This window comes from Thermobia domestica, chromosome 11 (assembly GCF_964235325.1).
Source record: "Thermobia domestica chromosome 11, izTheDome1.hap1.1, whole genome shotgun sequence".
Lineage (NCBI taxonomy): Eukaryota > Metazoa > Arthropoda > Insecta > Zygentoma > Lepismatidae > Thermobia > Thermobia domestica.
This window is the reverse complement of record NC_137464.1, coordinates 87,411,157-87,427,481: the sequence shown is the minus strand read 5'-3', so window position 1 is coordinate 87,427,481 and position 16,325 is coordinate 87,411,157. Positions and strand designations below refer to the sequence as shown.

General features: G+C 37.6%; 5 non-coding genes across 5 annotated transcripts; all 5 read left to right on the top strand.

Annotated features, from left to right (window-relative positions):
• LOC145665560 (U6 spliceosomal RNA) lies at positions 1-104 on the top strand. The gene has a single exon (XR_014127579.1). It is a non-coding gene; the product is annotated as a U6 spliceosomal RNA (small nuclear RNA).
• A 3,868-nt stretch (positions 105-3,972) lies between these two features.
• On the top strand, positions 3,973-4,079 carry LOC145665550 (U6 spliceosomal RNA). Its single transcript, XR_014127570.1, has one exon. It is a non-coding gene; the product is annotated as a U6 spliceosomal RNA (small nuclear RNA).
• A 3,869-nt stretch (positions 4,080-7,948) lies between these two features.
• Positions 7,949-8,055, top strand: LOC145665549 (U6 spliceosomal RNA). The gene has a single exon (XR_014127569.1). It is a non-coding gene; the product is annotated as a U6 spliceosomal RNA (small nuclear RNA).
• Positions 8,056-11,930: 3,875 nt separating this feature from the next.
• Positions 11,931-12,037, top strand: LOC145665548 (U6 spliceosomal RNA). The gene has a single exon (XR_014127568.1). It is a non-coding gene; the product is annotated as a U6 spliceosomal RNA (small nuclear RNA).
• Positions 12,038-15,906: 3,869 nt separating this feature from the next.
• Positions 15,907-16,013, top strand: LOC145665547 (U6 spliceosomal RNA). Its single transcript, XR_014127567.1, has one exon. It is a non-coding gene; the product is annotated as a U6 spliceosomal RNA (small nuclear RNA).
• The last annotated feature ends 312 nt before the right edge of the window (positions 16,014-16,325 follow it).

Genomic DNA, 16,325 nt, shown 5'->3' with positions numbered 1-16,325 from the left:
TTGCTCATGGTAGTACATATACTAAAATTGGAACGATACAGAGAAGATTAGCATGGCCCCTGCGCAAGGATGACACGCAAAATCGTGAAGCGTTCCACATTTTTTCTCATTTCCAAGCCCAAAATTACAGATAATAACCGAATTAGTACAAACCTACATACTAACTCAACTTTCATATATTATTTATAATTTCCTAGCTCTTCCCTTACAAATGAGAATTATAGTAAACTCAACTTCTGAACAATGTTTGACAAACTGAGGATTCATTTCACTCCACAGCCCTGCACGGGCCGGGTTCAGCCCGGAATGTGACCGACCCAGCCATGCCCGTTTCAAGTAATATAAAACTTAACCGGGCCGGCTCGGCACGGACACTCTGAAAGACGGATCGGAAACTAATGTTGTCAGCGTATGTTAATTGTAATGTGTTTGGGAAACTGACTCGTTATTCGAGACTGCAAAGTACTGTAATACTACTTCTACTACTACTACTTCTACTATTACTACTACGACCACTGCTAATACTACTAACACTCTAAGACTTCGCGTGAGAGTTGACATGTCTGGTGGTACCGAATTTACCTTCTAAGTACAAAAAAATGCGGAGAAATGCTACTTATTATGGCCCGTCTGGGAAGAATCTGAAAAGATGCTTGATCTAAGAGGGACAACGGTGCCACAGTAGGTAAAGCATTCACATTTGGTGCTAGAGGTAGTCGGATCAATACCTGCTCGTGCTATGTGATCTTTGTGGTGGACAAACACCGTGTGCGTGGGAGTTTCCGGGGTGGTCCCGTTTCCTCCCACTGTTTTCGTTTCACAAATTCATCCCATCATCATCCATACGGCCTGAGCCTTAGTTATCCAAAGAACGTCTGATAAAGTCAAGTACTTGATGTACTAAGTAGAATTTGGTACGCTACCACAAGACCACGGAGGCCAAAACCGTGAACTGGCGTACTCGTAAGATCAGTGCAATTTGTAGTAATGTTCAATTAGCAAGGCAAATACCAAATGGTGTTACATGTTTCTGTATTTTTTATAGTATGATACTACAAATATAACAAAATATCATGATCAAACAAATCACCAGGACGCCTGGGTCGATTATGTGTTCCTGGAACGGTGGCTCAGTGGTTGAGCGTTCACCTCTGGTGCATGGAGTTCCTGTTTCAATCCCAGCTCTCGGCAAGTGAACTTTGTGGTGGACAAACACCGTTTGCGTTCTCTAGTTTTCTCCCACTTTATTCATTCCAGCATTTTAGTTATTTCCCATTATCACCGTCTTCTTTAGCCTAGCTGGCATAACTGTGGGACGTAAAACTCCAAGATTTCATTTTCATTGTTTTGTTTTCGTATTACTAGTAATAGTAGTAATGGTATTCGCTGTCGTATTAGTATTGTAATGAGTAGTAGCTGTAGTGGTAGTAGTAATAGTAGTAGGAGTGGCGGCAATAGTAGAATTAGCACCAGCATTCTTAATCATAATAGTAATAGTAGTATTAGCAGTAGTAGTTGTAGTATTAGTATCACATAAAGCGTAGCTGTTTTACATATCTTCTCTATTACTCGTAATGCAATAATCAGTGTAGTATAAGACTCTTACGTCCATGAGCTGTATTATTGTATAATAAACACGGCTGGAGAGCAAGCACGGATAACAAATAAACAGAGAGAATAGGGCTATGGAAAACAAACCTTGGGTAACCTTTGACACGATTTTCCCATTCGAGAAAGACGAATGGATATTGCAATATAATCACGATACATTTTTCATTTTCCATTCGATATTGAGGGATTGACTTGACTTATCAGACTTGGTTGTTTTCAGGTTGGTTACGCCCGACCCGTTTGTGCTCGGCTTGTTTGTGCCCGGCCAGTTTAAGGTTCGGCCCGGTTAGAACCCGGCCCGTTGTCCGTACGGCTCGAGATTCGGGCCGGGCCGCATTCGGTCGAGCCTGGCACAGAATACAGATCCATCCGGACAGTCTTCGGGCCTGAGTTTTCAGGCCACTGTTTCACTCACGGGACATAAGATGTCGGAACTAATATCTATGAGGTCTTCGTTTAATGAAAGGAATCACATTTCACCTACAGAATTTCTGTCAGAACTTAGCTGCATATTTGAAAATGCTGCCCACTACTGTATTGTTAGTGGACATTAAATGCATATTATAAAACATATAACAGCATCGTTGCGTCCATATTTCATGAATTTAAATGTATAAAAATGCGATGTCTAGTGATGAAAGATAATCGTCCACTTCATTCCTCATCATGAACAATTTTGCTGCCATCTTTGAAACCTCTAACTCATTTCTCTACCATTCCTCACTCACAATGTATTCTTCATACAATTCTCTAGTCTGGAGATAAATTTTATTTGCTCTTACGCCTTTAGCACTTACGAAGTAAATCACGGTCTTCTGTGTTCACAATCGAATGAGGCATTTTACTATTCACACATTAACATAAACAAGCTCCGATGTTTTCGTAATGGCGTTTATAGCTTGCTAACAAATGTAAGCACACAGCGTACATGCGCCAGATGTCCACGCAGCGGCCAAACGCCAAATCATACTTACTTATAAAGCGTGCGTTTACACCACTTAGTGAAATTGCTACTAGTATTATATTTCAATAATTATTGTAAGACATTGTTGAGATATTCTTTCACGATTATAAAATTAAGTATATTCTGATTTTTAACTACCTCAAAAGTTCTCTTCGTAGGTCGGTCTCAATCAAACTAGCAGCAATACTCCCACCCCTACTGATGATATACTGGCCAGGTAGGAACCTTAGACATGACAGAATATTATAATGGGGGTCATATCCCAATACGTCCTCCCTCTACCTACCCCCGTGTAGAGAGTCAATTCACTTCAACTTAAAGAAGTAAGTTTAAAATTAAGTTTCTTAAAACTCAGCAAATTTATACGAAAGGTAGAGTGTTTGGCTTTCCATGGAGCCTGTTACTATTTTAATATCACTGAAGTGGCAAGGGAGTAAATATAACTTATATTCGAAAATAAACATATTTAACCATATATTATTTCTAAGGTTCATAAACACAAAACTACATATTTAAAAAATAACTACAGTAAAGCATGAGATAATTGAAAGTGTATTGTGTGAGGTAAATGCGGGAGTTCGGTGTATGCTAATGATTTAATTGACTAAAATTGAGAGTTGTAATTCTGAAGTAATTAAAGCAGAAACGTTGAGTGCGAATTACTTTTTCGGATTTATATTTGATATTTGTTATTTTGTAATTCTTAGTATGTTAAAAGTTTATTTTAGAATATTGATTAAATAAATGAATAATAAAATGTTGATAAATAGTCACATGCTTTCTATAATATTCTAATAAACATTATTTTTTAAATTCATTTCTTTGGTTTTCGTACTGATAAAGAAGAAGCATTCTCTTGTTTGTTAAAGTACCAAAATAACAATAAGTGTTCTGGCAACTAGTGATGAGTCTGAAAACGCTGTTGCTTCAAACAAGTTTGAAAGTTAATGACACCTTTTCGCGGTAAAATGAATTACATCAAAAATTTTGGAGCATTCCAGATTGGCATATGTAAAATAGAGTCATTAATAATCCAAAATACTTTGACTAATATGTCGACAAAGAAACATGAATGTATTTATAATATCAGAGATGTTAATTTCTTCGGAAATGACACTTTATTCTATAGGGTAAACCCACTTTCTTCACCCTTCTGGCGTCACTGACTTTAGAACTGCTATAACATTATTTTAATTACGAAAATTTATATAAATAATATAAGGCAATATTGTTGATGTTAGATCAACCAGAAAATTAAGCTGCATTTTTTAATATAACAGATATCAAGTACTCACAGTAATTCCTAACTATGGGTCATGGAAAAATAATTAACTCCCGCTACGGAAAAGTTGTAACCAGTTGTTACTATATATACCGAGTGCATAGGAGGCGCGGACGTACTCGCTTCGGCGGTACATATACTAAAATTGGAACGATACAGAGAAGATTAGCATGGCCCCTGCGCAAGGATGACACGCAAAATCGTGAAGCGTTCCACATTTTTTCTCATTTCCAAGCCCAAAAATACAGATAATAACCGAATTAGTACAAACCTACATACTAACTCAACTTTCATATATTATTTATAATTTCCTAGCTCTTCCCTTACAAATGAGAATTATAGTAAACTCAACTTCTGAACAATGTTTGACAAACTGAGGATTCATTTCACTCCACAGCCCTGCACGGGCCGGGTTCAGCCCGGAATGTGACCAACCCAGCCATGCCCGTTTCAAGTAATATAAAACTTAACCGGGCCGGCTCGGCACGGGCACTCTGAAAGACGGATCGGAAACTAATGTTGTCAGCGTATGTTAATTGTAATGTGTTTGGGAAACTGACTCGTTATTCGAGACTGCAAAGTACTGTAATACTACTTCTACTACTACTACTTCTACTATTACTACTACGACCACTGCTAATACTACTAACACTCTAAGACTTCGCGTGAGAGTTGACATGTCTGGTGGTACCGAATTTACCTTCTAAGTACAAAAAAATGCGGAGAAATGCTACTTATTATGGCCCGTCTGGGAAGAATCTGAAAAGATGCTTGATCTAAGAGGGACAACGGTGCCACAGTAGGTAAAGCATTCACATTTGGTGCTAGAGGTAGTCGGATCAATACCTGCTCGTGCTATGTGATCTTTGTGGTGGACAAACACCGTGTGCGTGGGAGTTTCCGGGGTGGTCCCGTTTCCTCCCACTGTTTTCGTTTCACAAATTCATCCCATCATCATCCATACGGCCTGAGCCTTAGTTATCCAAAGAACGTCTGATAAAGTCAAGTACTTGATGTACTAAGTAGAATTTGGTACGCTACCACAAGACCACGGAGGCCAAAACCGTGAACTGGCGTACTCGTAAGATCAGTGCAATTTGTAGTAATGTTCAATTAGCAAGGCAAATACCAAATGGTGTTACATGTTTCTGTATTTTTTATAGTATGATACTACAAATATAACAAAATATCATGATCAAACAAATCACCAGGACGCCTGGGTCGATTATGTGTTCCTGGAACGGTGGCTCAGTGGTTGAGCGTTCACCTCTGGTGCATGGAGTTCCTGTTTCAATCCCAGCTCTCGGCAAGTGAACTTTGTGGTGGACAAACACCGTTTGCGTTCTCTAGTTTTCTCCCACTTTATTCATTCCAGCATTTTAGTTATTTCCCATTATCACCGTCTTCTTTAGCCTAGCTGGCATAACTGTGGGACGTAAAACTCCAAGATTTCATTTTCATTGTTTTGTTTTCGTATTACTAGTAATAGTAGTAATGGTATTCGCTGTCGTATTAGTATTGTAATGAGTAGTAGCTGTAGTGGTAGTAGTAATAGTAGTAGGAGTGGCGGCAATAGTAGAATTAGCACCAGCATTCTTAATCATAATAGTAATAGTAGTATTAGCAGTAGTAGTTGTAGTATTAGTATCACATAAAGCGTAGCTGTTTTACATATCTTCTCTATTACTCGTAATGCAATAATCAGTGTAGTATAAGACTCTTACGTCCATGAGCTGTATTATTGTATAATAAACACGGCTGGAGAGCAAGCACGGATAACAAATAAACAGAGAGAATAGGGCTATGGAAAACAAACCTTGGGTAACCTTTGACACGATTTTCCCATTCGAGAAAGACGAATGGATATTGCAATATAATCACGATACATTTTTCATTTTCCATTCGATATTGAGGGATTGACTTGACTTATCAGACTTGGTTGTTTTCAGGTTGGTTACGCCCGACCCGTTTGTGCTCGGCTTGTTTGTGCCCGGCCAGTTTAAGGTTCGGCCCGGTTAGAACCCGGCCCGTTGTCCGTACGGCTCGAGATTCGGGCCGGGCCGCATTCGGTCGAGCCTGGCACAGAATACAGATCCATCCGGACAGTCTTCGGGCCTGAGTTTTCAGGCCACTGTTTCACTCACGGGACATAAGATGTCGGAACTAATATCTATGAGGTCTTCGTTTAATGAAAGGAATCACATTTCACCTACAGAATTTCTGTCAGAACTTAGCTGCATATTTGAAAATGCTGCCCACTACTGTATTGTTAGTGGACATTAAATGCATATTATAAAACATATAACAGCATCGTTGCGTCCATATTTCATGAATTTAAATGTATAAAAATGCGATGTCTAGTGATGAAAGATAATCGTCCACTTCATTCCTCATCATGAACAATTTTGCTGCCATCTTTGAAACCTCTAACTCATTTCTCTACCATTCCTCACTCACAATGTATTCTTCATACAATTCTCTAGTCTGGAGATAAATTTTATTTGCTCTTACGCCTTTAGCACTTACGAAGTAAATCACGGTCTTCTGTGTTCACAATCGAATGAGGCATTTTACTATTCACACATTAACATAAACAAGCTCCGATGTTTTCGTAATGGCGTTTATAGCTTGCTAACAAATGTAAGCACACAGCGTACATGCGCCAGATGTCCACGCAGCGGCCAAACGTCAAATCATACTTACTTATAAAGCGTGCGTTTACACCACTTAGTGAAATTGCTACTAGTATTATATTTCAATAATTATTGTAAGACATTGTTGAGATATTCTTTCACGATTATAAAATTAAGTATATTCTGATTTTTAACTACCTCAAAAGTTCTCTTCGTAGGTCGGTCTCAATCAAACTAGCAACAATACTCCCACCCCTACTGATGATATACTGGCCAGGTAGGAACCTTAGACATGACAGAATATTATAATGGGGGTCATATCCCAATACGTCCTCCCTCTACCTACCCCCGTGTAGAGAGTCAATTCACTTCAACTTAAAGAAGTAAGTTTAAAATTAAGTTTCTTAAAACTCAGCAAATTTATACGAAAGGTAGAGTGTTTGGCTTTCCATGGAGCCTGTTACTATTTTAATATCACTGAAGTGGCAAGGGAGTAAATATAACTTATATTCGAAAATAAACATATTTAACCATATATTATTTCTAAGGTTCATAAACACAAAACTACATATTTAAAAAATAACTACAGTAAAGCATGAGATAATTGAAAGTGTATTGTGTGAGGTAAATGCGGGAGTTCGGTGTATGCTAATGATTTAATTGACTAAAATTGAGAGTTGTAATTCTGAAGTAATTAAAGCAGAAACGTTGAGTGCGAATTACTTTTTCGGATTTATATTTGATATTTGTTATTTTGTAATTCTTAGTATGTTAAAAGTTTATTTTAGAATATTGATTAAATAAATGAATAATAAAATGTTGATAAATAGTCACATGCTTTCTATAATATTCTAATCAAACATTATTTTTTAAATTCATTTCTTTGGTTTTCGTACTGATAAAGAAGAAGCATTCTCTTGTTTTTTAAAGTACCAAAATAACAATAAGTGTTCTGGCAACTAATGATGAGTCTGAAAACGCTGTTGCTTCAAACAAGTTTGAAAGCTAATGGCACCTTTTCGCGGTAAAATGAATTACATCAAAAATTTTGGAGCATTCCAGATTGGCATATGTAAAATAGAGTCATTAATAATCCAAAATACTTTGACTAATATGTCGACAAAGAAACATGAATGTATTTATAATATCAGAGATGTTAATTTCTTCGGAAATGACACTTTATTCTATAGGGTAAACCCACTTTCTTCACCCTTCTGGCGTCACTGACTTTAGAACTGCTATAACATTATTTTAATTACGAAAATTTATATAAATAATATAAGGCAATATTGTTGATGTTAGATCAACCAGAAAATTAAGCTGCATTTTTTAATATAACAGATATCAAGTACTCACAGTAATTCCTAACTATGGGTCATGGAAAAATAATTAACTCCCGCTACGGAAAAGTTGTAACCAGTTGTTACTATATATACCGAGTGCATAGGAGGCGCGGACGTACTCGCTTCGGCGGTACATATACTAAAATTGGAACGATACAGAGAAGATTAGCATGGCCCCTGCGCAAGGATGACACGCAAAATCGTGAAGCGTTCCACATTTTTTCTCATTTCCAAGCCCAAAAATACAGATAATAACCGAATTAGTACAAACCTACATACTAACTCAACTTTCATATATTATTTATAATTTCCTAGCTCTTCCCTTACAAATGAGAATTATAGTAAACTCAACTTCTGAACAATGTTTGACAAACTGAGGATTCATTTCACTCCACAGCCCTGCACGGGCCGGGTTCAGCCCGGAATGTGACCGACCCAGCCATGCCCGTTTCAAGTAATATAAAACTTAACCGGGCCGGCTCGGCACGGACACTCTGAAAGACGGATCGGAAACTAATGTTGTCAGCGTATGTTAATTGTAATGTGTTTGGGAAACTGACTCGTTATTCGAGACTGCAAAGTACTGTAATACTACTTCTACTACTACTACTTCTACTATTACTACTACGACCACTGCTAATACTACTAACACTCTAAGACTTCGCGTGAGAGTTGACATGTCTGGTGGTACCGAATTTACCTTCTAAGTACAAAAAAATGCGGAGAAATGCTACTTATTATGGCCCGTCTGGGAAGAATCTGAAAAGATGCTTGATCTAAGAGGGACAACGGTGCCACAGTAGGTAAAGCATTCACATTTGGTGCTAGAGGTAGTCGGATCAATACCTGCTCGTGCTATGTGATCTTTGTGGTGGACAAACACCGTGTGCGTGGGAGTTTCCGGGGTGGTCCCGTTTCCTCCCACTGTTTTCGTTTCACAAATTCATCCCATCATCATCCATACGGCCTGAGCCTTAGTTATCCAAAGAACGTCTGATAAAGTCAAGTACTTGATGTACTAAGTAGAATTTGGTACGCTACCACAAGACCACGGAGGCCAAAACCGTGAACTGGCGTACTCGTAAGATCAGTGCAATTTGTAGTAATGTTCAATTAGCAAGGCAAATACCAAATGGTGTTACATGTTTCTGTATTTTTTATAGTATGATACTACAAATATAACAAAATATCATGATCAAACAAATCACCAGGACGCCTGGGTCGATTATGTGTTCCTGGAACGGTGGCTCAGTGGTTGAGCGTTCACCTCTGGTGCATGGAGTTCCTGTTTCAATCCCAGCTCTCGGCAAGTGAACTTTGTGGTGGACAAACACCGTTTGCGTTCTCTAGTTTTCTCCCACTTTATTCATTCCAGCATTTTAGTTATTTCCCATTATCACCGTCTTCTTTAGCCTAGCTGGCATAACTTTGGGACGTAAAACTCCAAGATTTCATTTTCATTGTTTTGTTTTCGTATTACTAGTAATAGTAGTAATGGTATTCGCTGTCGTATTAGTATTGTAATGAGTAGTAGCTGTAGTGGTAGTAGTAATAGTAGTAGGAGTGGCGGCAATAGTAGAATTAGCACCAGCATTCTTAATCATAATAGTAATAGTAGTATTAGCAGTAGTAGTTGTAGTGTTAGTATCACATAAAGCGTAGCTGTTTTACATATCTTCTCTATTACTCGTAATGCAATAATCAGTGTAGTATAAGACTCTTACGTCCATGAGCTGTATTATTGTATAATAAACACGGCTGGAGAGCAAGCACGGATAACAAATAAACAGAGAGAATAGGGCTATGGAAAACAAACCTTGGGTAACCTTTGACACGATTTTCCCATTCGAGAAAGACGAATGGATATTGCAATATAATCACGATACATTTTTCATTTTCCATTCGATATTGAGGGATTGACTTGACTTATCAGACTTGGTTGTTTTCAGGTTGGTTACGCCCGACCCGTTTGTGCTCGGCTTGTTTGTGCCCGGCCAGTTTAAGGTTCGGCCCGGTTAGAACCCGGCCCGTTGTCCGTACGGCTCGAGATTCGGGCCGGGCCGCATTCGGTCGAGCCTGGCACAGAATACAGATCCATCCGGACAGTCTTCGGGCCTGAGTTTTCAGGCCACTGTTTCACTCACGGGACATAAGATGTCGGAACTAATATCTATGAGGTCTTCGTTTAATGAAAGGAATCACATTTCACCTACAGAATTTCTGTCAGAACTTAGCTGCATATTTGAAAATGCTGCCCACTACTGTATTGTTAGTGGACATTAAATGCATATTATAAAACATATAACAGCATCGTTGCGTCCATATTTCATGAATTTAAATGTATAAAAATGCGATGTCTAGTGATGAAAGATAATCGTCCACTTCATTCCTCATCATGAACAATTTTGCTGCCATCTTTGAAACCTCTAACTCATTTCTCTACCATTCCTCACTCACAATGTATTCTTCATACAATTCTCTAGTCTGGAGATAAATTTTATTTGCTCTTACGCCTTTAGCACTTACGAAGTAAATCACGGTCTTCTGTGTTCACAATCGAATGAGGCATTTTACTATTCACACATTAACATAAACAAGCTCCGATGTTTTCGTAATGGCGTTTATAGCTTGCTAACAAATGTAAGCACACAGCGTACATGCGCCAGATGTCCACGCAGCGGCCAAACGCCAAATCATACTTACTTATAAAGCGTGCGTTTACACCACTTAGTGAAATTGCTACTAGTATTATATTTCAATAATTATTGTAAGACATTGTTGAGATATTCTTTCACGATTATAAAATTAAGTATTAAGTGTAACTGATTTTTAACTACCTCAAAAGTTCTCTTCGTAGGTCGGTCTCAATCAAACTAGCAGCAATACTCCCACCCCTACTGATGATATACTGGCCAGGTAGGAACCTTAGACATGACAGAATATTATAATGGGGGTCATATCCCAATACGTCCTCCCTCTACCTACCCCCGTGTAGAGAGTCAATTCACTTCAACTTAAAGAAGTAAGTTTAAAATTAAGTTTCTTAAAACTCAGCAAATTTATACGAAAGGTAGAGTGTTTGGCTTTCCATGGAGCCTGTTACTATTTTAATATCACTGAAGTGGCAAGGGAGTAAATATAACTTATATTCGAAAATAAACATATTTAACCATATATTATTTCTAAGGTTCATAAACACAAAACTACATATTTAAAAAATAACTACAGTAAAGCATGAGATAATTGAAAGTGTATTGTGTGAGGTAAATGCGGGAGTTCGGTGTATGCTAATGATTTAATTGACTAAAATTGAGAGTTGTAATTCTGTAGTAATTAAAGCAGAAACGTTGAGTGCGAATTACTTTTTCGGATTTATATTTAATATTTGTTATTTTGTAATTCTTAGTATGTTAAAAGTTTATTTTAGAATATTGATTAAATAAATGAATAATAAAATGTTGATAAATAGTCACATGCTTTCTATAATATTCTAATCAAACATTATTTTTTAAATTCATTTCTTTGGTTTTCGTACTGATAAAGAAGAAGCATTCTCTTGTTTGTTAAAGTACCAAAATAACAATAAGTGTTCTGGCAACTAATGATGAGTCTGAAAACGCTGTTGCTTCAAACAAGTTTGAAAGTTAATGGCACCTTTTCGCGGTAAAATGAATTACATCAAAAATTTTGGAGCATTCCAGATTGGCATATGTAAAATAGAGTCATTAATAATCCAAAATACTTTGACTAATATGTCGACAAAGAAACATGAATGTATTTATAATATCAGAGATGTTAATTTCTTCGGAAATGACACTTTATTCTATAGGGTAAACCCACTTTCTTCACCCTTCTGGCGTCACTGACTTTAGAACTGCTATAACATTATTTTAATTACGAAAATTTATATAAATAATATAAGGCAATATTGTTGATGTTAGATCAACCAGAAAATTAAGCTGCATTTTTTAATATAACAGATATCAAGTACTCACAGTAATTCCTAACTATGGGTCATGGAAAAATAATTAACTCCCGCTACGGAAAAGTTGTAACCAGTTGTTACTATATATACCGAGTGCATAGGAGGCGCGGACGTACTCGCTTCGGCGGTACATATACTAAAATTGGAACGATACAGAGAAGATTAGCATGGCCCCTGCGCAAGGATGACACGCAAAATCGTGAAGCGTTCCACATTTTTTCTCATTTCCAAGCCCAAAAATACAGATAATAACCGAATTAGTACAAACCTACATACTAACTCAACTTTCATATATTATTTATAATTTCCTAGCTCTTCCCTTACAAATGAGAATTATAGTAAACTCAACTTCTGAACAATGTTTGACAAACTGAGGATTCATTTCACTCCACAGCCCTGCACGGGCCGGGTTCAGCCCGGAATGTGACCGACCCAGCCATGCCCGTTTCAAGTAATATAAAACTTAACCGGGCCGGCTCGGCACGGACACTCTGAAAGACGGATCGGAAACTAATGTTGTCAGCGTATGTTAATTGTAATGTGTTTGGAAAACTGACTCGTTATTCGAGACTGCAAAGTACTGTAATACTACTTCTACTACTACTACTTCTACTATTACTACTACGACCACTGCTAATACTACTAACACTCTAAGACTTCGCGTGAGAGTTGACATGTCTGGTGGTACCGAATTTACCTTCTAAGTACAAAAAAATGCGGAGAAATGCTACTTATTATGGCCCGTCTGGGAAGAATCTGAAAAGATGCTTGATCTAAGAGGGACAACGGTGCCACAGTAGGTAAAGCATTCACATTTGGTGCTAGAGGTAGTCGGATCAATACCTGCTCGTGCTATGTGATCTTTGTGGTGGACAAACACCGTGTGCGTGGGAGTTTCCGGGGTGGTCCCGTTTCCTCCCACTGTTTTCGTTTCACAAATTCATCCCATCATCATCCATACGGCCTGAGCCTTAGTTATCCAAAGAACGTCTGATAAAGTCAAGTACTTGATGTACTAAGTAGAATTTGGTACGCTACCACAAGACCACGGAGGCCAAAACCGTGAACTGGCGTACTCGTAAGATCAGTGCAATTTGTAGTAATGTTCAATTAGCAAGGCAAATACCAAATGGTGTTACATGTTTCTGTATTTTTTATAGTATGATACTACAAATATAACAAAATATCATGATCAAACAAATCACCAGGACGCCTGGGTCGATTATGTGTTCCTGGAACGGTGGCTCAGTGGTTGAGCGTTCACCTCTGGTGCATGGAGTTCCTGTTTCAATCCCAGCTCTCGGCAAGTGAACTTTGTGGTGGACAAACACCGTTTGCGTTCTCTAGTTTTCTCCCACTTTATTCATTCCAGCATTTTAGTTATTTCCCATTATCACCGTCTTCTTTAGCCTAGCTGGCATAACTGTGGGACGTAAAACTCCAAGATTTCATTTTCATTGTTTTGTTTTCGTATTACTAGTAATAGTAGTAATGGTATTCGCTGTCGTATTAGTATTGTAATGAGTAGTAGCTGTAGTGGTAGTAGTAATAGTAGTAGGAGTGGCGGCAATAGTAGAATTAGCACCAGCATTCTTAATCATAATAGTAATAGTAGTATTAGCAGTAGTAGTTGTAGTATTAGTATCACATAAAGCGTAGCTGTTTTACATATCTTCTCTATTACTCGTAATGCAATAATCAGTGTAGTATAAGACTCTTACGTCCATGAGCTGTATTATTGTATAATAAACACGGCTGGAGAGCAAGCACGGATAACAAATAAACAGAGAGAATAGGGCTATGGAAAACAAACCTTGGGTAACCTTTGACACGATTTTCCCATTCGAGAAAGACGAATGGATATTGCAATATAATCACGATACATTTTTCATTTTCCATTCGATATTGAGGGATTGACTTGACTTATCAGACTTGGTTGTTTTCAGGTTGGTTACGCCCGACCCGTTTGTGCTCGGCTTGTTTGTGCCCGGCCAGTTTAAGGTTCGGCCCGGTTAGAACCCGGCCCGTTGTCCGTACGGCTCGAGATTCGGGCCGGGCCGCATTCGGTCGAGCCTGGCACAGAATACAGATCCATCCGGACAGTCTTCGGGCCTGAGTTTTCAGGCCACTGTTTCACTCACGGGACATAAGATGTCGGAACTAATATCTATGAGGTCTTCGTTTAATGAAAGGAATCACATTTCACCTACAGAATTTCTGTCAGAACTTAGCTGCATATTTGAAAATGCTGCCCACTACTGTATTGTTAGTGGACATTAAATGCATATTATAAAACATATAACAGCATCGTTGCGTCCATATTTCATGAATTTAAATGTATAAAAATGCGATGTCTAGTGATGAAAGATAATCGTCCACTTCATTCCTCATCATGAACAATTTTGCTGCCATCTTTGAAACCTCTAACTCATTTCTCTACCATTCCTCACTCACAATGTATTCTTCATACAATTCTCTAGTCTGGAGATAAATTTTATTTGCTCTTACGCCTTTAGCACTTACGAAGTAAATCACGGTCTTCTGTGTTCACAATCGAATGAGGCATTTTACTATTCACACATTAACATAAACAAGCTCCGATGTTTTCGTAATGGCGTTTATAGCTTGCTAACAAATGTAAGCACACAGCGTACATGCGCCAGATGTCCACGCAGCGGCCAAACGTCAAATCATGCTTACTTATAAAGCGTGCGTTTACACCACTTAGTGAAATTGCTACTAGTATTATATTTCAATAATTATTGTAAGACATTGTTGAGATATTCTTTCACGATTATAAAATTAAGTATATTCTGATTTTTAACTACCTCAAAAGTTCTCTTCGTAGGTCGGTCTCAATCAAACTAGCAGCAATACTCCCACCCCTACTGATGATATACTGGCCAGGTAGGAACCTTAGACATGACAGAATATTATAATGGGGGTCATATCCCAATACGTCCTCCCTCTACCTACCCCCGTGTAGAGAGTCAATTCACTTCAACTTAAAGAAGTAAGTTTAAAATTAAGTTTCTTAAAACTCAGCAAATTTATACGAAAGGTAGAGTGTTTGGCTTTCCATGGAGCCTGTTACTATTTTAATATCACTGAAGTGGCAAGGGAGTAAATATAACTTATATTCGAAAATAAACATATTTAACCATATATTATTTCTAAGGTTCATAAACACAAAACTACATATTTAAAAAATAACTACAGTAAAGCATGAGATAATTGAAAGTGTATTGTGTGAGGTAAATGCGGGAGTTCGGTGTATGCTAATGATTTAATTGACTAAAATTGAGAGTTGTAATTCTGAAGTAATTAAAGCAGAAACGTTGAGTGCGAATTACTTTTTCGGATTTATATTTGATATTTGTTATTTTGTAATTCTTAGTATGTTAAAAGTTTATTTTAGAATATTGATTAAATAAATGAATAATAAAATGTTGATAAATAGTCACATGCTTTCTATAATATTCTAATCAAACATTATTTTTTAAATTCATTTCTTTGGTTTTCGTACTGATAAAGAAGAAGCATTCTCTTGTTTGTTAAAGTACCAAAATAACAATAAGTGTTCTGGCAACTAATGATGAGTCTGAAAACGCTGTTGCTTCAAACAAGTTTGAAAGCTAATGGCACCTTTTCGCGGTAAAATGAATTACATCAAAAATTTTGGAGCATTCCAGATTGGCATATGTAAAATAGAGTCATTAATAATCCAAAATACTTTGACTAATATGTCGACAAAGAAACATGAATGTATTTATAATATCAGAGATGTTAATTTCTTCGGAAATGACACTTTATTCTATAGGGTAAACCCACTTTCTTCACCCTTCTGGCGTCACTGACTTTAGAACTGCTATAACATTATTTTAATTACGAAAATTTATATAAATAATATAAGGCAATATTGTTGATGTTAGATCAACCAGAATATTAAGCTGCATTTTTTAATATAACAGATATCAAGTACTCACAGTAATTCCTAACTATGGGTCATGGAAAAATAATTAACTCCCGCTACGGAAAAGTTGTAACCAGTTGTTACTATATATACCGAGTGCATAGGAGGCGCGGACGTACTCGCTTCGGCGGTACATATACTAAAATTGGAACGATACAGAGAAGATTAGCATGGCCCCTGCGCAAGGATGACACGCAAAATCGTGAAGCGTTCCACATTTTTTCTCATTTCCAAGCCCAAAAATACAGATAATAACCGAATTAGTACAAACCTACATACTAACTCAACTTTCATATATTATTTATAATTTCCTAGCTCTTCCCTTACAAATGAGAATTATAGTAAACTCAACTTCTGAACAATGTTTGACAAACTGAGGATTCATTTCACTCCACAGCCCTGCACGGGCCGGGTTCAGCCCGGAATGTGACCGACCCAGCCATGCCCGTTTCAAGTAATATAAAACTTAACCGGGCCGGCTCGGCACGGACACTCTGAAAGACGGATCGGAAACTAATGTTGTCAGCGTATGTT